Source organism: Varroa jacobsoni, unplaced genomic scaffold (genome assembly GCF_002532875.2).
Source record: "Varroa jacobsoni isolate VJ856 unplaced genomic scaffold, vjacob_1.0 scaffold_806, whole genome shotgun sequence".
Classification (NCBI taxonomy): Eukaryota; Metazoa; Arthropoda; class Arachnida; order Mesostigmata; family Varroidae; genus Varroa; species Varroa jacobsoni.
Genome location: NW_019213708.1, coordinates 57,034 through 84,386, shown reverse-complemented (window position 1 = coordinate 84,386; position 27,353 = coordinate 57,034). Strand labels below are relative to the sequence as shown.

At 43.0% G+C, this 27,353-nt stretch overlaps 3 long non-coding RNA genes across 14 annotated transcripts in view; 2 read left to right on the top strand and 1 right to left on the bottom strand.

Moving 5' to 3' along the window:
* LOC147753014 (uncharacterized) overlaps positions 1-6,177 on the bottom strand; it is a 60,719-nt gene extending 54,542 nt beyond the window's left edge. The window contains exon 1 of the long non-coding RNA XR_015312508.1: positions 4,992-6,177. This is a non-coding gene — a long non-coding RNA (uncharacterized LOC147753014). The remainder of the gene's footprint in view (positions 1-4,991) is intronic.
* Positions 1-27,353, top strand: part of LOC111263969 (uncharacterized) — an 89,302-nt gene that overhangs the window by 17,768 nt on the left and 44,181 nt on the right. For 10 of the 12 annotated variants that reach the window (XR_002682556.2, XR_002682555.2, XR_002682567.2 and 7 more), the window contains 2 exons: positions 1,605-1,813; positions 6,194-6,428. This is a non-coding gene — a long non-coding RNA (uncharacterized LOC111263969). Of the gene's footprint in view, positions 1-1,604; positions 1,814-3,692; positions 4,071-6,193; positions 6,429-27,353 lie in introns of those variants that run through there. The other 2 variants (XR_002682559.1, XR_015312504.1) reach the window with 2 other exon arrangements.
* Positions 22,262-24,628, top strand: LOC147753013 (uncharacterized). Its single transcript, XR_015312507.1, has 2 exons — positions 22,262-23,969; positions 24,207-24,628. It is a non-coding gene; the product is annotated as an uncharacterized LOC147753013 (long non-coding RNA).

The window sequence follows — 27,353 nt, the reverse complement described above, 5'->3', positions numbered from 1 at the left end:
TATGAATAGAAACCCTCGCGTGTGTTCTACTGAGTGAAGCTAGAGCGAAATAGCCAAATGCTATGTAGTCAAGCCTCATCAAATGGCTATAAACCTATGGTTTGTAAGCAAAATAGTGTTTTTACTTAAAGCAATCCAAACGTATCTAGATGGATAGCATCGCCTTGTTGGAAATAGTAATTCTTGATGCTGTAGAACTCTATCCGCTCTTCGTCCCATTTGACGGACATATGTTTCTCAATCCGTTTCTATTCACTATGGTTAGCGGCCAACGACGTCTTCGGGCGACTTCCCGGGCTTGTCATCATCCGAGGACCGACTTGGGCTAACGCAACGAAGCACAATGCTTAGCTAGCTGACATAGTGTTGCTAACAATAGTGATGGTACCTTGGCCTCTCCATGGCTTTCTCCCCTGTAAATTTTTCCCTTATATTTTTTACTGCTGGTGACAGCTTTAAGAATCATCGGGCTTCGGTCATAATTAGGGTAGATTTCTGGTTAAGTCCTTTTTGAGCGGTAAAGGCACCATTCCATTTTCGATGTTACATACATGTTATGTGTTCGTTGATTCCCTCCTCTAAATGGGGCCAACCAACCAAATGTTCCTATCACGAAGTCAGTTAGCTCTTCGAACATGGCCCTACCACGAGTTTATCCCATTGCTAGAATATTCGTTGCTATCTACATTTCGTTTTAGCGCTGGCTACCTTTTATCGAGACTAAATAATAATTTATGACGGTCCAAAATGTTTGAAATGGAGATCTCTCATTTAAAAATATCAGACAAGAATCGATCACGTAAACTCATGTCTCCGAGACGTTCGGATGGTCATATCGTTATTATATACGTGTTTCTACGCACCATACGCATATATATATATATATATATATATACATTTGTATATGTGTATTTGTTTGAGTATGGTTCCAGCCGCCAAGAAGACCAACATATTTCCAGCGTGCAATTTTCCCGCACGACTGTGATCATCTTGTTTCCTCCAGCTCTTGTTTAGGGCGGAACCATCGAACGCTTGATATTATCATTTGAGAGTACTCAGCAGTGTCCTCACGGGCGAAAGGCCTTAACCGCAAGTAAAGCTCCCTACTCATGGTGACCACGTTGTATATATAAAAAGTGTGAGGGGTTTACCAAACGTTTGAGAATAGCCAACGGTATAGCATCTATACTTGTACAGTCAACTCCGTGAATGGGCATAGCTGATAGACTGGCTTTTTGCATACGTTTGTCAATGGGTCTTCTAGTAATACCTGCCGTCACTCATTTTAGCCCAACTGCCAGCTCGAAACTACTGAAAAACTATAAAATAAAAAATAACACGGCAGTCGCAGAACGCTCTAATACAAAAGAAAACGCGTATGAACACAACGAACAGAACAGGCATATCGGTGGAGGACCCAATTTTCACGTAGTTCGATTTAGTGCCAGACCTAACCTGGTACTGCGAATACAAGTGACAACATAAATAGACTTGGTATTAGTATTAAGTACTAGATGACTAACCGATCCAAGTTCTTATTACGAAGGCTTAAAAAAATATTCCATTTCGTTCCCTGTCATATTGTATTTTCTTTACTTCCACAGGCGACGTTATGCGGCCATTGACGGAGGCGCCTGCCATGCTACTCTCGACTGGAAATCAGGCTGGAATCAGAATACATCTTTCTTCGTCCTGATAGTCGTAATATCGAGGTTGTGTACACGACCCACGACGTAGTCTGAGCGTGACCACCGCATTGCAAACGACATATATGCACGCATCAATCTGTACATCTGTATACGCATATACACATGTACGTATGTGTTTTATGTAACGGTGCAATATGAGGTACTTTGGCTGGTCATTCATTTAAAAGATATAGCCGGTTAACTCTGCATTTTCCTGTGTCCTAATTCGGAAACAAAATTCTAAATCAAAAGTATCGAAAAGAGGTGATAATACAATATCCTGCAGGTGGAGCTAAGGAATCTATGTAACTGTTACAGACGAGGTAGCCAAAAAAGCAGTAGCAGCATTGCGTTATGTCGTTCCGTCTGCGAGCTTGCTCCATAGTATAAACATTACCTTATGGCGGCCAGTTAGAACTTGCGTTGCGGCTCAAAAAGGCAAACAGTTGTTCTTGCAACCGCTGCGCGTACCAACGAACTCGTCACTAACTCGTACAGAAGCATGCGTTCAAAAACAATAGAATTAGCATAACATTACATGCAAGTGGACTTACCCTATGATTATAGTGTAACAATCTGAAGACGAGAATATAAGCGTGTGAGGGTAGAGGTGTAGATAACAGCGACCATCTGTGGAGACTGTTATGAATAGGGTGAAGCGGCGACACGTGGTCCGTTAATTGCTCATCCAGCTTTCCGTTTTTATTGTCACACACGCCAGCACCTTCAACTCCTTGAGAATTTTTTTTCATTCTCTACGAGTGGCGCACTTTTTAGCTGTAGCTACGCATCAACATGATGTTGTCAAAACTATTACAAGAGCTGGGCTCCAGGAGAAACCAGTCGCTCCACAGGCAGGAGGTTCCGCCGTTCCTCCAGCTGCATGATGTCCATTAGTCAGCAACAACCCGCAGGAAACGTGTACAACTGATGCCAACTTCATAAGAAGTCCAGTTATATTTCGTCGTCTGTATTAGCCAGATGTAGAAGTAGCAACAGTGGTTTCATCTTTCCATATCTCGGACCGATTTCCCCTCTGCACCCTGTTCCATACCTGGTCCGCTAACGTCAGCAGGGTATCTCGAGTCCGAGCCGCCAGATACTCCCTTGCTCCTCTCGTCCATCTTACCGGGCGTCAGGATCCGTGTGACGCCGTGCAATCGCTAATACGCATCATTGCTTTCGCGTCTGTAGAGCGGCGTTGAACGCTGGTAGCAGGTCTCAACGATAGGTGACGTCGTCTCGGTGACACGACATCGTTCTTTTGTCCCTTGGGGAGATACCACTGCAACTGTAGTTTGGGACGCTGTTGCTGCTGGTGTCAGTTTGAGATGGCCGAATGTTGGGATGAGCTGTGCAATGCGGCCCAGTGCTGGCTGGTCAGCTCGCAGGACGGAACGTCACCAAAACCGTGGGAAATTCTCAGCGGTTCGTCATTATTCCCGGGCTCAGAATGGTTGTTTCATCTAAGAAGCAGGCGTCACCTGAGCAGCTTTTGGCCGCCGCACAAACAGTATCGCTACGTCACCAAAGTGTTGACATACATTACGAGGAAGCGAATTAGCCAGTGGCTAGGAACAGGGCTGAGCGGCGGCAATAATCTATCTTTCCCCATCTAACTTGCCGTCTTCCAGCAATCGACCTATTAAAAAAAAACCGGCAGGTGGCTCTATATCGGCCACTAGTAGGTAGTTTCTTGCCGTATTGTTTGTTTCACTGCCGCCCTATGAATTGCTACCTATGCAAGATGCTTTGCGGTGTTTATGTTTACTGCCTGCTGTCACTGTTGCTCTTATAACAGCGATATCTATCTTTCATAGAACGACTAAAATGTAGGGTAAGGCGGATCCAGTTCTTCGTCGCTAGCACCATCACTATGCAAACACGTCCGTTTTCTTTCCAACCGGTGTCAATGCTAAGCCCATATAATCACTATTTGAAACTTAGCTATTCAGTTAATCCAGTTAGTTAACGTCAAGCTCCGGTTATTGTTCTCGTCAATAGGTCGAGAAGCTGTAACGCAGCAACAATAGCCGACGTTCCAGCGGAACACAGCAACAACTCTGACGCTTCTACTGATTAAAATGTCAGTGGGTTAATTTTCCTAAGGCTATGCTAATGTGCTGTAAAATATCTCACAAGAAACCCTTATGAATGATAAATAAATGTCTTTACAGTAGAGCGTTGCGTCCGATAGGAACTGAGGTGGGTCTAATTCAGATTTTCGATCTAAAATGCGTCATTCTTAACAAATGCATCCACTGTATCATCATCATCGTGAGCGCAAGAAGCTATTATGAGCAACAATGAAAAGTTAGCTAGCCATCTGATCAGGGGTTACTTTTTTGGTATCGTTGTTTTAAATAAAGTTTAAAATGCCGATATGTATGCCTCATTTTCCTACTAATTTACTTCAATCGTAACTGTGTTTTACCAACTAGGAATCGTCGGCCCAAACTGTAAAAGCAAGTTTAACTGCGATATTCACACGGGTCGAAGTTTCTCTGAGCTAGATGCTCGTCTGGTCCAAGCTTTGAATTAAGTCAAACAGTAGGTACCTTTCGTAATGCTGCAAAGCTGCTTTAGTCCGTAAAAACACTAGTCACGGCGGGAGTTTTCGAAATTTGCTTCACACGACAAAAAGATCAGGTCTGGGATTCCTAACTATAGTGGACGATTGTGTCAGATGATTTGGGGAGATAGCACAACCGAAAGTAGACTCTTGGCCAAGGGTCGCTTCTCAATGTATGATAGAGGCAAGCTCTGTGTACAAAATACTTGTCTCTCTTTCTATTTTAATCAACGAACCTAGGCAAAAACTGGGAGCGTCCAGCTTTCTGTATAGAGAAGATCTATCTCAGATTCATCAGTCCTGTACTGAACAATTTCCAGCAAGCGCAATGTTGCCTCATTAACTTCTTACAACGCCTTGCCAAAAAACTAACGGGGTGTAGTGAAACGGAGCTTGAATCCTGTTTGATTCGTCACACGTGCATCTTGAAACAAACTAATGATACAACGATCTATTATGTGCCGTTCATCGTTGCTACTGCTGTTGCTGCACGTTAATTAGTAAAAGCACATGCTGAACTGAAGACAGCTCAAGTAATGAATCTTCACTGAATGCCTATTACAGTACGGTCGATGCAGCCGGACGACACTCTAAGCTGGAAAAGGAGGAAATGGGGGTACTGGAAAAAACAACAGCAAATATACCATGTCATAGACACGCTCACTGTTCGAACACGTTCTTCCATGCGATACCCGTATAAAGGCTGTCGCGTTTGATAGCTGCATACGTACCTTTCCGAAGGAGCGCTGTCGTCAGCCTCACTGCTGCTCGCGCTGGGGAAAGCCGAAGTTGCACTAGGCGCATTACTAAAATCCGATATGTATCCTGACACACAGATCAACATTGTTAAAAGAACAAAAAAAAAGTCTTCGACTATCCTCGTTCAGGGCGAACGTTCTTCTCAATGTCGAACATCACACTTGATCAGAAATCCGAACTATCGACGTGAGTACCGCAAATAACGGTTCTAATTGATTACAGCAGTAATGAATGTCACAGGGTGAGGTAGTCCGTTCAGAAGATGGCACCGAAGATGACACAGACCCCCCCCCCCCTGGCTGGATGTTGTAGCGTAGTCGTTTACACATTTACCGGCCACAGTTGCATGGCTATCACCACTTCGTACTGCTGCTGCTAGCTTTCCATCAATCCGTTTTCCTGTTCGCTTACATTTACAGACAAATGGCAAACTTGCGACACAATGGTCCTCTATAAGAATATTTTTCTGTCCATCTGTAGTACAATGTAGATTAACAAGGCTGTACCTGCTGCTTGATTTGGCTCTACCCCCTGATGGTGAGTAAGCGTTATTAGGCTTTTCATTCAGTTTTCCTTCGAGAGGAAACTAATGAAAAAGAAAAGAGGAAATCGGCTTTCGACTTTCAAGTTCTACTGCTCTGCGCGATTATCTACAGACTGATATTCGGATCGCAGAGAGTTGCACGCGCCGCTCGGCAAAGTCCGCGCGCGAAGAAAAACGTCTGATTTGACAGAACGAACACAACGGCGCACCCGACTAGGAGAGGGTCGCGCTGACTAGGGCGCCACCAACGGCCCGATCAACAACTACATTTCTGGACAGTAGCTGCAATGGTTGCTCTTAGGGATGGTACGGCGTCTGTTGCCACTGTCGACGATACGGTGCATAGGATAACGCCGTCAGGAGAATAAACCAAGGAACCGATCGTCGAACCAGACAACTAGTGAACAGGCTGTTGTTACGCGATCAGCTAAGACAGGAGGAGTAACCCAACTGTCTGTCTGCGTTTAGGATTTGTATTGCGAGATCTGACAGCCACTCACGCACCTTCGAATTTCTCAGACCACCCGATCACGTATATGTATTTTAGTGATAGGAATTGGAGGTTCAGGGAACAACGCAGATGATGAAAGATAAAAACGCTAATATGTATTATATTTGTGCCTTTTTCAGTTGGCTCGACATTTTATTTGCTTATACTAATGTCTGGAAGACTGACAGACGTAACGCTCCCAGCTTAATTAAAAACAACAGAGGTCGCTGCGAGTCGTCAGCGGCCGTAATATTGCGTAGCAGCCCTGACATGGCGCATTAGTGGCAAACTACCTGAAACAGGGCTATGAAAGTTCACAGGAGCGAAGGCATAAGGGAGGTTTTCGACATCGAATGAGGTGTCATTGACCTAGAGGTAAGAGCTAACACACGTCCCGAAAGTCGATTTATGGGGTCATCCAAAGCATGGCGCTAATGATTATTGTGAACGAGTTTGTATCAAGCTATGCTCTGTGAAAAGTCACACATATCTCGCTATGCTCATTCATTCTATCAGATTGCTAGTACACGTACTACAAATTCCCAGTATTATATATTATTCCCGGTATATTCGAAATCTCTTAAGTGGGGTGCTGTCACAGGCATTCACCGTGTGGATTGTTTTGAGATGGTAAATGTTCAAAAACATGAGCACATTCGAAACTGGTCTCATCACTGCTGCTAAGCTCGGCCGAGGATTTGTGCAGAATTATTATACGTACGTATACGTCAAAAAAAATTGGCTGAAATTATCACTGTCTATTTTGTTCACGATAGAATCCTTTTTGTCTAGCGAGAGAGCAACGTAAATCTCCATTATAAACACGGCTTCGTAGCGAATGTGTACATATCGCCTCTTACGGTGACGGCCCTAATCACCCCACTTCTACAAAGGTAATAGATGCTGGGCCCACATATCAATCGCTAGGTATCATCTATTTATCCTGGCCATCATTATTACTTAGGGGATTTCTTACGACGACGAATGAGCTATGGTAGCTTGCGCCCGCATTGCTGCGACCCAGACCCCACTACCTAGCCCATAATTCCGACGGCGGACATACCCAATGACAGAACATCGAAAATAGCTCAGAGATTTTCACTAGATGCTCTAAAGTATTTTCATCGTCAGTGCGCTGTAGAGCTAACACCACCCGTTTGTACTTTAGGTGGTAATTCTGTGAGGTTATGAAACAAGGCAGTCTCGAAGAGAAGGTATTTGTTATCGCTGTTGGCTATCTGACAGTGCTAAAACTTGCAAAGGGAAACTTTCGACGGGTACATGTGCCTTGCTGCCAAAAACACTACCTGATGCTGCTACTGAGATCTGAAATTCGAAGATCATCCGATTGAATGAAAGATCTGCGCCGCCGGCTACAATCATCTAGGGGTCATCGTCGCTGATTAACATGCTTAGAGCGGGAAGCACCATATTTCTAATGATCGTACAACGTAGCGAAACGGCAGCAGTAGAAACCTCACGAAAAGCTAACCTGAAGAAGATGAAACTCGACGCTATTTATTTTTGCATGGATGACAATTGATCAGACCGTCCCCGCTGCCGCTGCCGCTGCCGCTAACAGACTCTGCCTGGTTTTGATTTTAGCTTTTGATTTGGGCTTAGCATATCGGCCATTCAACACCGACACGTGCGCCACTCGTTTAGAAGATTGACGCACACTAAACGAAGATCAGCGATAAGCCCTTCTAGTCTACTGTGAAATAATTTCATATATTGACTTCATAGTGAGAAACACAACAATATTTGCAGCAGTACCAAATGGCTGGTAACCGTATATATATATATACACCACCAAGAGGCCACTTTCTTCGTCCTCAAGTGCGACATGATTCATTCGTGTGTGTAGAAGAGCAAGCTACCATTTAAGGATACTGTGTTCAAGAATTAGATGAAAAAATTGCGCCGTGTAATATAAAAGGTGAGCTCGTTAAATGACAAATTCAAATAATTGGCGCGCTACGAGTTTACGGACGTTTATGAAGATTTTAAGGAAGTATAATATTGATGGTTCTCCTAGACATTTTTAAGACGCGTACGCAAAGATCAGCTACTAATTGTATCCTTAACCGAGAGGAAGGATGAGATTTATTTCGAGGCTACGTGCGAGGTATAGAAGGATATTACTGTGTTTTCTATTTCTCCCATTGTAGACGATTATGTAGTACGCCTCAGACTTTTTAAGCGACCATGCACCTCGTCGACCAGCTGGTCCGCGTTCCTGGCTACGACCAGAAGCAGCTTACGCTCCCGACATGGCTCGCTTTGCCTACCGATGTCGTTAGCGCCAAGACCCTCTAGACTGAACAGTACTACCGTTCGTCGCGGTTCATAAGCACGCTTTATCATTGTTGTTCCAGCGTTTCGTACGCGTCACGCCCCTATGGCACTTTATACTGGCGCAATATTATGGAAAGGGAAGAGTTTACAAGAAACGACCCATTCAAAACAAAATAGAAGCGGTTTCTCGTAAAGGTTCTTCTCGAGAGATCGATAGAACAATCACAGAAGCGATCGCAGTGAGCTTGATCTTCCCAAACTCTGCTTACCTTGGTAACGTGCCATTCGCATTTATGAACGTGATTGTCGCTTACCATCTATCAATGGTTGGTTGTCATAATATATAAATAGAAACAGGCAGTGAGTTGAGAAGGAACGCACTGGCTTTCGCCCGCAGCTTTCCATAGGTCTGATTATACGGCCCGCGTCTAAGTGGATAGGTTATGATCGTACCGTACTTCGCTAGCATGACGATTGTGGAAAATGACTCTAAATGGGTTTTAAATAAACAGCGACAGATAACAAAAACAGGTAGAACCTCCTTAGTAGTCTCATCAAACTTTTTACAGTTCTGACTGTGGTACAAACGCCAAAATTATGATACTAGCATGGGTTTGCGTTGGTAAGGAGGTTCTAATAGTTCTTAAAGTAAAACGATTAACCAATATTTACCAAGAGACCAAGTTAGAATATGAATGACTTTCATGTAGTGCCAGACCGTAGAAGATGATTGCTAAATGATTGATCAACATCGAAATATCGGATGTGAAATCCCAGGTAACGCTTTGTGTTTCGTTTTTACGCATTGATACCACAAATACCATCTACTGAAAAGAGAGCAAGAAAGGCTTACTATGACTGAACTTTGAACCCCATTTCAAGGGGTGTCATCGTCGGTCCCATTTGGATCAAACCGGGGGGGGGGGGGGAATTCCATAAGGGGTAGACAAATTCTGAGACGGCTAGCGACTAAATGTCTGACTCATTTAAAGAAAAGCGACGACCTCCGACTAGCGGTCGGGGATTGTACTAAGCATTGAAGACTCCATTACAAATACACAGCAACCAACAACGAGAACTTGTGCCGATAGGTCTCACTATCCCACCGCCTTTCAGTCTTTGGTGTGATCTCCCATCAACACGTCTGTAATAGAATCAGCTAAACTACTATAACGAAAACTCCTATAGAAATTCGACGCCGCAATTACCTCGTTTCTTCATCCCTCATCGCGCGGTTACCGTCGTTGCCGCTGCTATCATATAGGAGGCAAAAGCCAGACATTTCAGAGGAATGAAAATGTATAATTCGAATCAGTGAAGTAGCCGAAAATGTGGTCGAGTTAGGGCCAGATAACAGCGAGAGGAGACGCTAGGAAATGCACATGCTTGCTGCTCATTCTGGTCGTACTGCCGATGGCACGCGTCCCGATATTCAGCTAAGGCCCGGTCCATGTCTTGTTTTGACCTGAGACGCGTCGTTGTACCGAAAGGCAGAATAATAAGGGAAAAGAAACGGCGACAGGTAGTGAAAGCAAATCCCGGACCAAACGAAGGGAACGGAAAGGAAAAAGGAGGGGGAATATTCTATGCAATGCAAATTTCCCAATTTTTGATTTTGATTTCTCAAAACGGTGAACCTACGGCCACGGGTCACTAACCGGACAGCTGAGTTTCCCGTAAATGTCAATGTAAATGGCAAGCAGGACTCAACAGAATAGGTATCGATGCAGGAAAAAGCTAACAAGAAAGGCAGCGTTGGTGACGACTTGGCGAGAAGAAAAGCTTGAAACTAATGAAAGCGAGTGCAATCAGAGTGAGCGGCATCAATGATTATGAATTTTATCCCGCGTACGTTGACATCAGTGTGTTTTAATATACGTATTTCTGTATCTATTTACATAGTACATTAATAAACTAATCTTCTAAATAAACTAGGACAGAGAAAAGAATTATGCTTTTTACTTTTAAAGTTATTCTTGCTGCTGTTGTTGTAACCTCTGCTGGTGTCGCGGCATAAATACTTAAATCATATGGCATAAACAAGGAAGCCCATCGCTGTTGTACGTAAACCTCACCAGATGAAGAAGCCTGATAGCTATGAGGATGTAAAGGGCAAAGGTTACAAATAGTGGCAATAGACGAGGGGATTGAACTTACCTGAAATGAAAAAAAAAAGGAGAATTCAAATGAAGTTCAGACTTGACTCTCTTTTTTGTCCGTGCTTAGTTTAACTATTACGAACGCAGAGAATGTTAGTGATAGAAGTCATGCAAAGCGGAAATTAGAATGCGATTGACGAAATCATTACGTTAGCACCATACAATAATTTGGTGCTCTATCGATCGTATCCGAAGACTCACGGACTTCTTCAATCAATAACGCTATAAGCGACCCTAACCCCCGTAGACTATACGTACTGGTAGGAAACGTTCGTTCTCTTTTACTTGACAAACAATGCACTTGGCGTCGCTTGCTAGTTACAAAAACGTAGCTTTCGACACGGGAGCGAACTAGTCACAATTGCCAGTTGAATACAATGGGGCAAATTACCTGCGAACGCTGCCGGTGACGACCGGCGTCGTTTGACGGTCGTCACTATAGCGTATTGCTCCATGAATGTTTATCTAAATGAGAACGAAATTAGACAGGCTGTATAGATATAATTGATACTAATGAAAGGAGAGCATGCAATGCAAGAACGTCGCATACGATACGTTTTTATTAATTTTCAGCGATACTTGCATCCTTTTGCACCCTGCCCATGGTGACATAAGGCGAGTCGACTTTTGCGTTCATTGCGAGTTGATAATTTTGAAATGCGCGGGTCCGACACGAAAAAATAAACTACTACTGGCGCCACGTGGACCGCACGTTACAGTATCATATATATCTGAGTGGGTGACTGTGTGTTGGTACATGTTGATTTTGTGGCAAAGATTGCCTACAGGCGCAACTGTTTTTTCCACTGCTGATGTTAACGGAATCCCCCTTATAAATAAGCGGGAGCGTGGCTGTGTAACAGCGCTCCTTTCAGGCGCAAGTTTACCACATACTCTGACATGTGTGGGACTGCCTCTTTTCTTTAGCGTTTCAGGTTATTGCTTCCCTGCTGGCGAATTTAACGACCGTACTGAGGTCTGACGGCATTGGCTTTGATTAACTGTTCTTCCGAGGGACTGAGCATAAACCAGTCTGTTCAGCGGCCGATAAAGAAAGCTTCTCTATAGCGTTTAGCTAGTGTACGAAGCCATTAACAGCTTATAAAGTCGCATTCATATAAACTTGCAGCGATTGCGCTGTGAGATTGACAGTCTGCATTGGCTTCATCGTCTTTCATCCTCTTCATGATCGTTTATCCAAGGCGAAAACTGTAATGGTAACTACCGTGCTTAGACAACTTCGACTTTTCTGCTTTAAAATTTTTGATATTTGGTCGAAACTTGTTGCACGTAGAGCTTTTTTCTTATTATGTGTTGAATAGCCCAGATCGTCTCTTCAAAGATAGTTAAAAGCGAGGTCCAGAAATTTTTCCAGTACTAGATTTAAATACATCACCATTGCTGTTTATAAGGACACGATTGGTATAGTGCGTAGTAACTGTTTTTGCTTCCTTTCATACTATAGCTTTTTCGTCTGAAAGATCACCTTGGCTTACGTCCCGTCACTAATAGTTAGCGGGATCGATACGGCAATACCGAAATCGGCGATCGCTATTCAACATCAAAACCAAAGAATGGTGCTCCAGCCTTAAACGGCAAGGCCCTAAACCCTTATTTGCGCCTGTTAGTACCTCCGTAACATCTGCGCTATCTATGCAATGTCGAAATATTTGAGTTGATATCTTATACATCGCTAGATGTAGGCAGCCTCAACAAAGTGAAATTTTCACGAGCGTTGCGATTGTGTGAGACGAGATCAAAGCTGATGGAGGAAAATGGAAAAAATGAAAACGGTTGCTGCCATCGACGATGACGAGGAACAAGACGGCTCAAGCCTCCCTTTCTCCGTTTCCCCCACAAGCTTCAAGTGGGTCCTATTCGTCTTTGCGTTCCCGCAATCTCTGGGAACACGTAGATGGGTTCGTCCAGACGGGCGGTCTTTGCCGTGCAAGCAAGTCCTGCTAACGAGATTAAGAACGGAGGAAAGTCCCGGCAAAACAGGGGAACGGCAGGCGAAAAAGTTTTCTGCCCGAGAGTTGATAACGAACCTTAGACAATATCTCTGAGGATGTACCGTAAATACACTGACCGATTCAAAATGGAACCAATTCGTGGCCAGCGGGTACCAATCGTTAACGCATGGCTGTCTTGGTTTGGGATCTGCACCGCTTTGATCCTTTCAAGCGCGTTTGACTAAATGAGGCGAACGACAAACCGGAAACAATTTTAAGCTAGTTGTACATGGGTTACCTCTTATCATCAGTGCCTATTGTGCTGTTTAATCGGGAGACAACGATGACGATGAGGACGAAGTGCGAACAGGGTACTTATGCGCTGTGAGCGTTCAGTGTAGGGAACGCTGGGGTATTTGTAGAGCTTTTCCTGACGCTCGCAAATCTCACGTCGTTTCTTTTATGGTAGACTCGATCATTGGGCTTGGGGGGTAAAAGATTTTCACACATTCAATTTCGGTTGTTTGAGGTATCACTTGAAATTGCTCGAATAATTTAATAGTGAACAGTGTCAAAAGGCTGAGCATGTACTAACGTCTTTCACAAAGGTAAACGCCCAATAGTCGATTCTATCTTGCGTAGATATCAGTAAAAGTATTAATAGGTTACGAGTATCTATGTTCAGATAATTGCACGGCCACTGTCTGTATACTTACAGCATTAGCTTACCCGGGTATCTTGGTTCTTGCATCGCCTGCCCGATAATGTATGTAAACTGTTCAGTCTTGCAACGCACCTCCATATGAGATTCGGTTTATCTAACAAATAGCCGTAATCACGTGCCTTTCTCTAACAACACAGCTTAAAAAATAAAGTAATTGTCTCTTTATTAGCTACTACCTAGGGCAGCCACTTTCATTGCCATGGGTTAACGATGTTCGAAATAGTTTCACCAACTTCTATAGTTGTCCAGTGACTCGGTACAAGGGTACCTAACCGCATTCGGTCGGTTCCCCTACTCGAATCAGGCGGTCGAAATTTACGACCCATGACCCCAGAATCGCAGGCAAAGCACCTGCAACAGAAATACTGGTAGCAGTAGCAGCAGCAGCAGCAGCAAATATGTCTTATGCCATCAACCACTAAATATCATCAGGTTGAACCTTTTTTACAACAAAGACGGCCCCCTTGCGCATGTATTACGTTCTAATACCACATCCTATCGATCGTGTGCGCAGCCCGCTCCCCTTTCAACATCGACACCACCGCAAGCAGTCTAATACTTGACACTCGCTCGACGTGCGCTTCTATATGGATACTATTAGTGTTTACCCCTTTTTGCCACTGCTGTTACAGCTGTTTCTTTGGCTACGTCGTCGGTCCTATTTGGTCTTCATTGACAAGGGCATTGCACTATAGAAGCTAGTGCTAGTGGCATTGCTCCTATTCGCCTCGTAGTACCGATAGCCTGGCATAACTAGCTTGTCCCTTCCGCGCATACATATTGTTTAGCTGTGTAGCATATGGCGCTAGTTACGAACCTCCCTTCAGTATGGAACGCATTTAAGAGCTCAGCCGACCCAGTCAAATGAGACTGAGATTCCACTGGGTAACGGCGCCGTTTCGAGTTTATATAACACTGGTTACCAGACTTATTTTGAATGTTTACAGCTCACAACAGCTCACACAGTTTAAGTGCTTAGTGTCATTAGAATTTATCAAAAGCTACGGAAAATTAGGCAAAAAAAAAGTTAGGAAAATTACTTAGTTCGCTGGAAGCCGTCGTGAGTATCACTCCGTCCCTAGCCTGGATTTACAAGAAGCACCTATACTTGCCTTATGTATATCATGGTCAGCCGGCAGTGTGGTATAATACTTAGAGGCTGATTGATTTGCCCGTGGGCTAGCCAGTCCAAGCAAGCATAGCAGGACCAGCAGCACCGTTGTCTGCCTGTATCGTGGTGCTACTAACTCTGCTGTGGCGAGCCCCTTAACCACTAGAGTGAAAACAACGGGTGGCGGCAGTGGGTTCGTAACCCAATTAGTGTTCAACCCCACAATGCCGCGAAAAGAATCGAGATTATGAGATTACAAAGACTTATGAACCGACCGGTCTCTCCGTCCGTCGGTCTGTTTAGCCGTATCGCGTAGATGGGTCGACGGCTTTCCGATACCACAACGGTGACCATGCTGGTTGTGGCCTACTGACTGACATTTGTAGATAGAAATAGTTGATTTGGAACCGGCAGGGATTCGGGGACGCTATTTAGATATTGGTATAACGGTTGCCTGAACTAGCCATTCTCGAAGTCCAGGCCAGAATAAGCAATGCGCAATACATCGCTACAAATGATAAGTAGAAGAAGCAACAGCAGCAACGGAAGCGGCAGTCGATTGTTATCGGATTATGCCGTTATCTGGATTGCGTATTATAGCTAGTCTTACTGCATAATACCTAACAATAACAGATAGATAGATAAAAGCAACGTCGGTGGGGGTACCATTACGAACAAGAGCGCACAATCTATAGATTTGGTATTCTACTCTAGTTAAGAATGACGTGGTTTCTAGTTCGACTGCGTCAACTAAAACTGACGTGACATGGGCGCATCCATGTAGGCTGAAACAGACGATTGCAACACTGCTGTATCGTATCCTGCTTGGCCAATTTCGACAACAAGATAAATAGAAGAACCTTGTGTGTCCTAGAAACTTTGCAGTTCGATGTTACAAGTTCCAGCGGGGTCATGCCTACTAAAGACAATTTCAAGGTACTTTTATGCTAATAAAACGTGGCCCTTTTCTCTTCACCGCGAGCTAGTTACGCAATTGGTTGTCCTTGAGGACGATCGCTATACAACGCACGAAGGTAGCAGCGATTGGCTTGAGGCCGTCGATATTGTGCTGACTAGTCTCGGTCCCAGGCTTTCTTCCGTTGGCTGATTGATTGTTATTCTATTAGTGGCTTGTGTATTTCTATGTAGAGCTGAGGGATTCAGTCTCTGATTATCTATGACAGGCGAACCACCGAATGATAATATCAGTCGCTTGGAGTTCAATCAGCTGACCTCAAACAACAACCTACTCATAAATCGTATTAAATCGCAAAGAGTCAAAACTATCTTTTCTGGTGACCGCTGTGCATTAGTACGCGAACAGAAAAATCGAGAAGTTGAGAGGGACGTGCTAAAGTTTTAAGTTCATATGTACAGTTCCACGCATCCGGGAGTCGTTGCAGTGAACGGTTGCTTTAGTTAACGGCAAAAAGACAACTTCAAGTTAATTTTGCTAGACATCTATAGTTCTCGTTGTAGTTTAGTTTAAACGGTAACGTAATCGGCTGCTAATTGGTGGGAGGCAAATCGTGGTCTAGGTTCGAACCTGGGCATAGATACTCGGTTTGTCTTCTGATGGCTAGAAGCCAGCCAGCCGTGTGGTGGAATGGCCGACGGTGACGCCGGTCGTAAAACCCGAAACATAAAGGCATATATTTATATGTAAAGAATTGATTAAAAATTATGCAAAAACCACTAAATATTCGCGTTACCTTTATAAACGAGCATTTTCATACGAGAGATCACACGAAATCACGAAAAGAAAGACCTTTTTCTCCTAATAACTCTTTTCGATAATCAGCATCATGGTTTCACCGGCTGTTTAATCGCTTTCTAGACGATGGCAGTACTGCTAATTTTTTCGAAGTTTACATCTGCTACCAGGCTAAACATAGCCTCAGAACGTTGGTTTTTAAAATGATGCTCCATTACTACTGCTGCAACTATTACTTCCCTGTTTAACCGTTCGTTAAAGATTATAAACTAGCTTCCCATAGTAAAACACAGAAGGAGACTCTTTGCCACCCAATGTTTGTTGTTACAATTGGTCGACATCGTAAATACGCATAGAGTGCAGTATAAATGTGATGCAGCTAAAGCTGATATAACTAAAGCTTATAAAGCTGAATATTTATAAACACATCGTGTTTATTATTGCCGAGTCTGTTTTCGTCTTTCGTTGGGTATCTCTGTAGCTATAGATGTGCCCCATCATACCTGTCGGTTTGCTTAAAGCAAAGGCGCCGCGATGTAGGCCCTTGTCAAGGGCGCAAACGAAAAATGCGGTGCGACGATATTAGGACAGAAATCGTAGACATCCGAATGCTTTTGATCGTATGTTCCTGACATAATTGATGACAATATGGGCCTCAGTGGGAAAATGGCTACGAATTACTGGATTTCCAGCTTACAAAATATTATAACCGATAATCCTGTACAATGTGCGTAATGTCGCCTATGAAGTATACGCATACACTGCGTCCGTCATCTGGTATTACATTAACACTTACCAAAAATAAAAAACAAGTTGCTTGCCAAGTATATTGTATATTTATTAAATGCATATTTATATACAAAGCGTGTACAGAGTAAAGGAGAGTCAATTAACCTTACAATTACGTAGAACACGTTTCACGCATAGCTCTTTCCTTCATTTACTTACGATCCAGAATACCAGAAGAAAAAGAACGAAGTACACACAATGCAGTAACGATCTCAGGAGCGGGCGTGCCAAACTTTTGTTTGTAGAACAGAGGCACGGGATAGAAATCTTTTTTCTTTTCTTGAGTGAATAAGTCACTTCGCAACAAAAATTGTCTGGAGTCCCGGGTTAATGCCGGACGCTGTTCAACGGGCGACAGACGCTAGTGACGACAGTCAGGCAGTAAGAGAGAACGAGCCGGCTTGTCGCCTGCCCCAAACAAATTATTAAGTTTGATGAAAACGAATAGCATGGATGAGGAAAGGGACTAGCCTTAGTAAAAATCCAATTAGTCACTTCCCGGCCAGGGCTTATTGTCAGCCATATTTAAAACCGGCTGCTGCTTGCGTCGTTATTACAACAAGTCCTATATCATGTGGACGAATAGTTACGGCTATGCCAGGCAACATCAGTGATGGTTGCCCGTCCAGTCGGCGGCTAGAGACGACCGTACATTACATTCAGAAAGTCGGGACTCGGCCACCGACGAACAGCAGCGGCCGTGTGCATTGGCGTAGATACCGTTGACAACAACAGCCACAATAGCATCGATAATGACAGCACAGTAAGTAACCACAGGGGGAAACGAAGTAAGTGTTATAACGGTCTCGGTCAGAACGTTCCGAACAGGGAAAGCCTCCGCTGCCCTAGGTGGCGTGAGATACTTAACAAGCACAGTATCGTGTAGTTATTTTTCAGAGACAGGAATTGTTTTAGTCTGACTGGAAATTTGACGCTGACAACGGCGCCCGGTCGAGGAGACATCCGACCATAGAGCTAAGATAGATTTTATTCTCATCTATAATAACGTTTTTCCGTGCTTAGAAATTCTCCGTAGAACGTTCGTTAGCGATCTTTTAGAAAGCATCTAGTTCTACCGTTCAAAGTCAACTATATGTTTCTGTAGCTTTCGTAGGACGTCGACACGTGTGGCCGCCGTCAGAATTGATAACTTTGTCGGCAGTGATACATTTGTCCAATCAAAAATTCTCTTCCATAATGCCACCGACATCATAACTGAACTAACTATGTTTATTATATTCCACGAGATAAATCTCAGTGAAGGTCCACATATCTATCAATATGGATCTTTTGTTACGATATAATAAGAATTTCTATTCGTAGTTATCTTCACCAACTTAGGAGTCGCCGTTACCCATATGCTGTAACAACGTAACGCGATGGCCACATCTGGTCTTCATTTTTTTTTCATTCGATCAAATAACTTTATGAAGAAAAACAATTTTCAAGTAGTATCCGGATTTCATTTTACGTTTACGTCTGCTCTGTTCAGTTTGGTTCGTGAATTTTTGAAATGTTTTAGCCAATCCCTTATTCGTACAACCTATAAAAGTCGGGAACTGCAGTATAGTCCCGAAATATATATACTGTGGGCTACATGGCCGTGTGGTAATATGAAAACATTCTATCGCATCCTCAACATTAGTTCCAATGGTGGGGAATGAGTGGGTAGTCCCATCATGAAACCAGAATTGGTTTGCCCATGTGTGCCATCAGTGGCATTGTCCCCCCCATGTACCCCCAATGAATTATGTAGTACCCTGCCAACTTTGCTGGCCAATTAATAAACACATACATTTGACTGGCCGTCACATTTTCGAAACGTTTGCGTACCTGGAAACGGGTGTCAGATCTTCTTAGAAAAACAAGGAATATGCCTGCAGCAGTTCACAATGCCATAGTTTCCCGAAACTCCCTAGAATTATAGATTGTGGTAGTTTGTCCGCCTTCTGCTAGACGCGAGCACTAATCTTATATCGAGATATTCTCATGGCTATTGGCGTTAGAATGTTATCACACGGCGGCCACATTATATGCAAGGGTCATGCTAGGCCGCACCATGGCAGCGATGACGTAAAAATGGTGATTTTTTGTCGCAGGAAAAACCGAATCTCATCAAACTAGTCAAACTAAAAATACGTCGTTAAAATACAAATAGTTATTATTACAGTTACCCATATAGATTTATGCAAGAAATTTGATTATATAATGATATTATACGGAAAAGAAATTTCCAAAATTCAGATAAATTCGCTAGATTTTTTGAATAGACTTATTCGATAGAATTAGTATGAAGGCATTCTGAATTAGGAACCATTTTCTCTGCACGCGACTGTTCAAGTCCTGTGTTTAGCAAACGACGCAGACGTGACCCAGATTGTCTTCGTCCTGTCACTGGCACACGTTGAGAAGTAAGAAGGATATAGGTTGATCTAATGGACAACTTATGGGCTAGGTAGCCTGCGTACTAGATCTTATATCTGTACAAAAGTGAGAAGTATATATATATATATATGGAAAGCCGCTTTCCATGCATTACCATGGTGCAGTTTTAATCCGCGGACGACGGTTATCCGATAAACGATTCCGACCCCCGAAATAACATAACGTGGTAGCAATGACTGCGTTACTTTCGACAGTGGGGGTCTAGCGATGACCTAGGGTTTGCTCGACGCGACCTCGGACCCCAAATTCCAAAACGAAACGGAACAGCTTTGTCCGAACGAAGCTGTACAATGGCTTTTGATCAACGTGGCTTACAAGATCCGCAGCTATTGGCCGTCTGCACGATCTATCTACAACTTTCTTCGTAGCTCATAAAAGAATCAGCTAGACGAGATGCGTTTACCAATAGAACTTCCACCAGCTCTGGCCACTACTTCCGGATAAAAAGCAAAATCTCTATACGGATGATGAGCGTAGTTCAAGCGACTGGAGAATGAGATCTTTGAACACAGAATAGAGCTACGTAGCAGCGAACGAGCGGGGTTTTCATCACTTTGTTTCCTTGCTCTCATTGCTCTACAAATTGCGCTGGTTCAAGCCAACGCGAGGTGGAGATTATTGAGAAGCTGACGGATTTGAATATGAAACAAACGAGGTAGGCCGAAACAGGTTTTAAATAGAACTTAACAAAAACGTTCTACATTTTCGAACTTCCGCTTTTGAAAGAACGGATGAATCATCCAAAGATGAGAGAAACGAAAATGTGCCGCCGAAGAGCCCCGAGTCAGGTCTCTGCCTGCCTACTCCTACCTTTACAGCGTGAGCAGGCGAATAAACGAAATGAATTGTAAAATACCTAAGAAGGACACGAGGGTACGGAAAAAGGATAGCCTGAAAATGATGGAACACCCATAAGCTCGTCCTTTTCGTGTAGCTTGTAGACTGCGACTAATATAATAATGCAATAAAATAGAATAGCCCGGTAAGCTTTGTCGTCCGTCTGCTTCCAGCAAAGTTCTCGTTACGATTCATCGGCCCGTTTACGCTGCACTAGGTTCGTTGGCGTCACGGTGTTACTGCGGCTAAAAGTCGCCTCTGTCGCCGCCGAACCTCAATAATTGCGAGTCCGTGGCCGCTGCGAGCCATAACTACTTATCGCTATTCATTCTCGATCGATGTCTATGTGGAAGATGATAGTGGCACAGAAAAGGACCGGATGATGGAAACGTAAAAAGTTCAGGTCGCGCGATCGCGTCAAATTGGCGCCATTGGGAACACCACGATTCACTACGCTCTAATCTGTACGTGTACGGACGTAAGGTATACAACGATTCTATAGGGAAACTCGAAGATATATACACGATTGATGAGAATTCCTCTCAATTAGTGAAAGTCATCACTGGCAATTGGCGGTTCACGCGTCGTAAACGCAATGTTAACGTGTGAATCTGTATAGAGACGTTTAATTTTATCGATAAAAACCTAGAACTATCATTTTAAGACTTACAATAGAAGTACAAAGGGTTTTATCATTGGTAAAGTAATTTTGGGCCTGTTTGCTGTCTGCGTTCGAATGCGATTCCAATGGCTAGCATATCTGGGCACCTAGTACCGGTATACCCAACTGGCCAGACCTGCTTGTTATTATATATTGCTAGTTAAAGACTTGGAGAATTCCAAGCGGGGCCCAGAATACTTTCATCCATCACACTGACAGTCAACAAAAGCTAACCTCTTCGAAAATACGTACATCATCGCACCTCAACGCGGCTAGTCACTGAGTAGTACGACTCAATTTTATTTTGGACGCGTACCAATTGCTCTTTGAGACACGACCTCGTTTCGTTTCAGCGGTAAGAAAATGTCTATGTCAACTCAAATAATTTTCCATTCCTTAGAGGTTTGTAGACTGTGTTGTGTGTGTACATCAATAATATATCTCTAAATTTTATATAAAAACGAACAAAAATTAGGTAGACTCTTTGTTACGGTAAGTCCTAGTTAGTACGGTGATATATATCTATCAATCTGATAGGTTGATTTAACATGATTCACCAACTAGCTCGGCTTTACATCTGTTATATGGTATAAAAAGCGCGAAATTAGAATATAGCGAATAAGATCTTACGAGCCATTCGGTACCGACATATTGTTGACCACCGGCCTAAAAAGTGGCTTTTTCGTGACTGTTATTTTTAACGGAGTGGTAACAACCCATAGGAATGGAGTGAAATACTTATCTGGTCATCGAGATGCAGATAGCGCCGAAGGGTGCAGGTCGACACCCTTCCTATTCATACAACAGAAATGTGTGATATATGTGTTTTCTGTCATACGTTTTATCTGATCTATGACCCCATGTTAACAAAATTTTAACTAGTCTTCAAGTGTTACGTATCGCTCACTTGTTTAATAGAAATCCCCACTTACTAGTTAGTATGACGGTGTTGCGTGAAGATGATATTAGTAGAAAACACATACTCGTATAGGAAATGAGATAATTGTGTGGCCGATAGTTTTTTATGATAGTATCTGATATACAAGGGACATTTTAAAGTTGCAGGTAAAACAGCGCGACATTTTCAAGTTTGCTTTAATGCCATCCAGTGTAATAACATTAAAAAATGTCATAAAAACCATGTAATAACGTTGGACCGAGGCTAAGTCAAAGCTAAAATTAATCGTAATACCCCACAATCAAAAGAGTAGTTACGGGTTACACTCCACCACCTGCAAACTACACGATTTGATATACGGGGGATGATACTACCAGCCAACTGCTGCTCTGCAAATAATTTTCATTTGTTTGTTTCGCCACAATTTTGTTTCGATGTTATACTGTCCTTTTGTTGTCATGGCCTGCGCGTGGACTTGGCTTTCGGTGCGTCAAATGGAAGCCGAATAAACCCACACCGACGATAAACTGTTTGTGTGTGCGTATGCTTTACCGAACACATCAACGACCTCTCTCTCGCTTTCTCTCTCTCTCTCTCTCTCTCTCTCTCTCTCTCTCTCTCTCTCTCTTTCTTCCTTCCTCTCTCTCTCTCTCTCTCTCATCTATGTATCTCTCGAGGGCGACAAGAGTCTTTGGCTTTGTTTATTGTGGTCTTTTGGTACTTTGGTCCAACTCGCGATACCTTAAAATAACCGAATATATTCGCTTGCGTTATTTCTCTTTGTTGTTGTTATACTATTGTCGTCGTTGTCAACAACAGGAACAACTACTCGTATTTTTTTTGCCGTTGTCAGCCTAATATATACGTACGTATACTTATCATTACTAGCAACGTAAACTTACTAAATTATACCGCGCGTATCGGAAAGTATTGAGGCTGGTTTAAACTCATGAAACACGTCATGCGTCCTCTCTGTTTACAGTTGAGCTTTGCCATTACTACGGAGAAGGCACAGATTTTTTGAAATGCCCATTGCACGCATTTACTGCTGTGTTATCTGCGGAGCATTTCATGTGTTCCACTAAGGACTTTTGTCAGGTTCTATTTTGTTGCTGTGCTTGAACGTTGTTAAACACACACACGTTGTTGAGCGAACGTACTGTAATGCTTGCTATCGCTCGTAAAAAGCCGGCGCTCTATAAAAACTATGGTCGCATCCATCAATTACCGCTATAGGCAGAAGCTATGCTCCGAGCTTGGCTAGATATAATTGCTGTTTGAACATATTATATCATATACGTAGTCTATATATAGTCAAAATATTTAAAAACAAGATCAACGATGACCGACAGTCAACTCATTGTCAGACCAACACACATTTATCTGAGCGTTTGTGAACCAGCCAATACAGTGTGTCTGGGCTTAAAAAAAAACAGTGAATGAGAGTGGGTTACGTCACGCAAGAAAACGCACAATCTGCGTCTCGTCTATTTTCTGTTCTGACGCCTATAACATGTCACTATTCAGTCTTGTTGGTCTGTATCTACGCGCTATTGACGTTGCCAAAGAGCTGATCTGTCACCGTGTTGACACTAGTTATTTTTCCAGACCAGAGATGATTCTATTATTACGTAGGCCATGAGCTCCGTGCATTGCATACTGTTACAAGATAGGGGGTGGGTTCGCTCGGGAAGAATATGGTGAACGAAGTCCCAACTTATTTCCGGGCACGAAACAAGAATCATGCCATGGAAGGCGTATCATCCAGGTAAACGTCATTGTTTTGAAACAAGCACTGAATAAAGCACAGATGAAGACACGAGGCGCAATCTTCTGTGAGGGCCAAGCTTCTTCGAGGGCCAAGCTTCTGTGTTTCGAGTTTTATGTCCGGTACTATCGTTAGGCGTTTTGTCAGACGGCTGGCTGGTTCTCAGCGCGAAACATACCGTCTGTCTATACCCAAATTCGAACCCAAACCATAACGTGTCCCTGAGATTAACAGGCAAATACGTAACCCACTAAGTTATCAGGGGGACCCGGCCCTTAATTTTTATTATATCAACTGATGTGCCATTCACGTTGTAGACGCTCCTCTTGCTGGTTTCGCCGTATCGCGTTGACGGGACGTGGACGATTACCATTTACAGCAGCAGCAGGAGCATTTGCGTGCGTCCGTCTTGGAAATGGCAGTAGCAACAGATTGCGGTGTGATTGCCTACCATTATGCTATTACCAATCAATGGACCAAGCGGCCAAACAGCACGGCCGCATATCCGGCGGATGACCTTGCCGGAACATTGCAGCATAAACAGGACTTGTTTTCGACCGGTTAGCGCGCAAAACTTGTTGTTCTAGCGACAAGAAAACAATTTTTGGATCATTAATGTAGGTGCACGTTTAGTATTTGTATCGTCGTCGTCACCATCAGAAATATTTACATATTAAATGTAGGAACGGTAGAAAAAGCTACATGTGCGACTCTAATGAGGGATAACAACCAGAACATTATGAACAGCTCCTATAACGACTCTGTTTGCGAAACTTTGTATATTTGACTCTTTTAAGGTGTTATATCTTCCCTATCAGGGAACCCTATATAAGGGTCATGAGCCACAGGCCGAGGAGAGCACACTGCCTAGATAAAAGAAGGTCTTACGCGTAATATAAACGAAAAGAATCGGCAACGTTCGTCGTTTGCTGCCGTAACTGCTATATCATTATGGCACCGTCCTCCTAGGAACACAATCAACAAGTTAAGCGTCTATATCGTCAACTGATTATTGTACTAATCAACAGATGGCGTTTCAATCACCACAACCGAACGATAGACTACGATTATGATATTGTTGCGTCCATGAATGGGTTTTGACTGCGGTGGGCATTATTATTCATCCACTCATTGGCGTCCGGACTAGATTCGTCATAGCGGCGCGACTCCAACCGATCATTGATAGCTGATTACTTATAATAAATGATGACGCATTATACATTATGATCTACTTGTTTATCCAGATGCATCGAGCGAGCTAGTTGTTAGATCAACAGGTGGGTTTACCGATTTTTTTTGTCAAAGCACAACCCCACCTAGGGGAAGGCTAGGTTATCTCTTTATTAGACATCTAAAGTGCCAATACGTCTGTTGCAATGGTGCCAAAAGCCAATGCTGTTGTTTTGTAAGTTTGTTTACCTTTATTAGCCTACCGTGAAGATACAGACACCCAGGCTTACCTGTAAAAATCACAAAAAATATATTATCACACATCAATGACTAGACGTCAAAGACAGTACTAAACTTTTTGCATCTAACCTAAGTTAAGATTATGCAGATAGAACTGTTTAACGAGGTCTAGTTAAATAATTTGCCGGACTACGTAGTCAGGACGCTTGTTGTGCTGCTAGTAGTCGACGGAGACCCGTCACTGTCACCGTTGTGGCCACAGTCAAATGAAACACCCATATCATTACTGCTACAGTTAATGTTATTAACATTATGCCTACATGATTTTGTCCTGCGAAAAATCATCGAGGAATTACAAGCAATAGCGGTTATGTCACCGTGGAAAATGGAACTGGGTTGGGTTTCGCTTGGTAATGACTGTTATGAACTAAAAGATTTCGCAAGAATGGTGAGCATTACCCAAAGAAGTGTGGTAAAGATGAGACAACTGGCCGAGGTGACGCAAATGTAATTTAGTGACTCGGATTAGGCGTGCACTCATCATAACCAGACCAAGTGCTTTGAAGATATTTAGCCCATAACGACTACAAAAATCTGTAGCATTGGCGTCTAGAGATAGAAGGTGCCACCCTTCAATCTTCCCTCAACGCTTCGTTTTTCAATCGAACTGTAACCACGATGACTTTTCAGGTTATTGTCTTGGTACCAAGCCTGTGCCTTTGCTTCTGTTATGAATGAATGCTCGTATTTCAAAGTTTACGTTTGGCTTTCCCACGAATTTGCGATATATTAACAGGTGACCAAGGACACAGGCAGGATGCTGTCGTTGGCTTGCTAGTACGGCACCTTTTTTCTGCGAAGTTTTCATCGGGTAGGCTTCTTCTGCTATGTGCTAGAACAGCGACTGCTATTCTAAAAACTTCTTGAACTCGTTTCCGCTGCAACTTAGCCAGAGTGGCATCGCCTTAGCGAAATGCAATAAATAATGCAGGAAATTGCGAATTTACAGAGTCATCACTTACTCATCGAACTCTGTTTGTCCTAAGCCCATCACAACGGACAGTTCCTACTGGCTTAGGTAGAACCGTCTCACCTGGCCTGCAAAACTATGTGTACGCCACTGCCGCCGTTGATTACACACAAAAAATAACTGTCTATTCAGCCGTGCACGGTTTGTTTCAGTATTTGATTTAGACTATCTGCAAAACGAATCAGTCGCTGTCAAATGCTACTGTAAGTTCAATGAAAAGTAGAATTGTTACCCTCTACCGAGATATAAATATATGCGTCCGAGGAGATCAGCACATCTTCCTAAATCGATCCTGTACAAACATTCGTCGCGTCATAGCAACGGGAGAATGATGCACGAGCAAGCGTTATATAGTACCATGCTAGCTCGTGTATGCTAGCTCATCAGTCTTTTGCGGCCCTTCCCGTTGTTGGCCAATAAAAGGAGCCTAACGAAATTCTTCGTTATAGATAGCTATAAATATTCAGCAATATACAGCATAGTAATCGAAACTGAATATTTATTGATACGATAGAGTTCTCAATATATATTCTCATACAACAGAGAGACTCGAACAAGGACCAATGTCAGTTCACCCTATCCTTGACCTATGCTGAAAGCCGTAACTAAAATACACGTACGGTGGAAAGGACGACGCAGAGAAACCTTAAATTGCATATGTTAATTAAAGCATTCCTTATCCTCTCCTAGCAATGCATATATGTATATATATGTGTGCATTGCTCACTCGTTTTTATATTGTCCATTTAGATTTGCCATCTGCTAAGGTAGATGCGCTGTGAATGATTGTTTATTGCCACGATATCTACAACTGGATTACTTCAAAAGTCGCGTAGAACACCTTGAAATGAACAGGTCGATTACGGTAGGCACTATTGAAATGATCTTAAAACTATACAGAACAGTGATTTCAGTTTGCTGTGAAAGGCCGGGAACCCCAATAGGGTTCTTACTACAGAATCGTAGACGGAACGCTTTGAAACAAACAGAAACATTCATTGAACAAGTTTGTTTGGAATATTGGTGTGTATGTTTTCCGAGACAAGACATTTCGTGTCCCGAACGCCCGGTTTGATAGAGAACAATAAAAACATTCGATTTAACAGCTTTTAAACTATTTCCCTGCTTTATTGATCGATTTGTACTAAGCTTCATTCACAGATATTGATTATTTGTATTTTTTCTTTGGTCTTTTCCATCGGAAAGACTGTAAATGATTAGGCAAAATCGTGAATCGATGTTATTTTAAATAAAGGCAATAATGATGGCCACCGTTGTTGTTTATGGCTGGACTCAAACGTAATTAGAACAGAGGAAGTTTGAAAAGATGTTGATATAAACTGTACTTATTACGTCAGTCACTATTATCAGACCACTTCTGGCAGGCTCTAGGAGTAGTGGCAAAAAAGGAAATAGATTTTTTCTTAAAGTGAAGCGAAAATGTAGAAACCTAAAGGGCAGATCAAATGATATATCGCGAATGGAAAAATATTCATGGTATTAA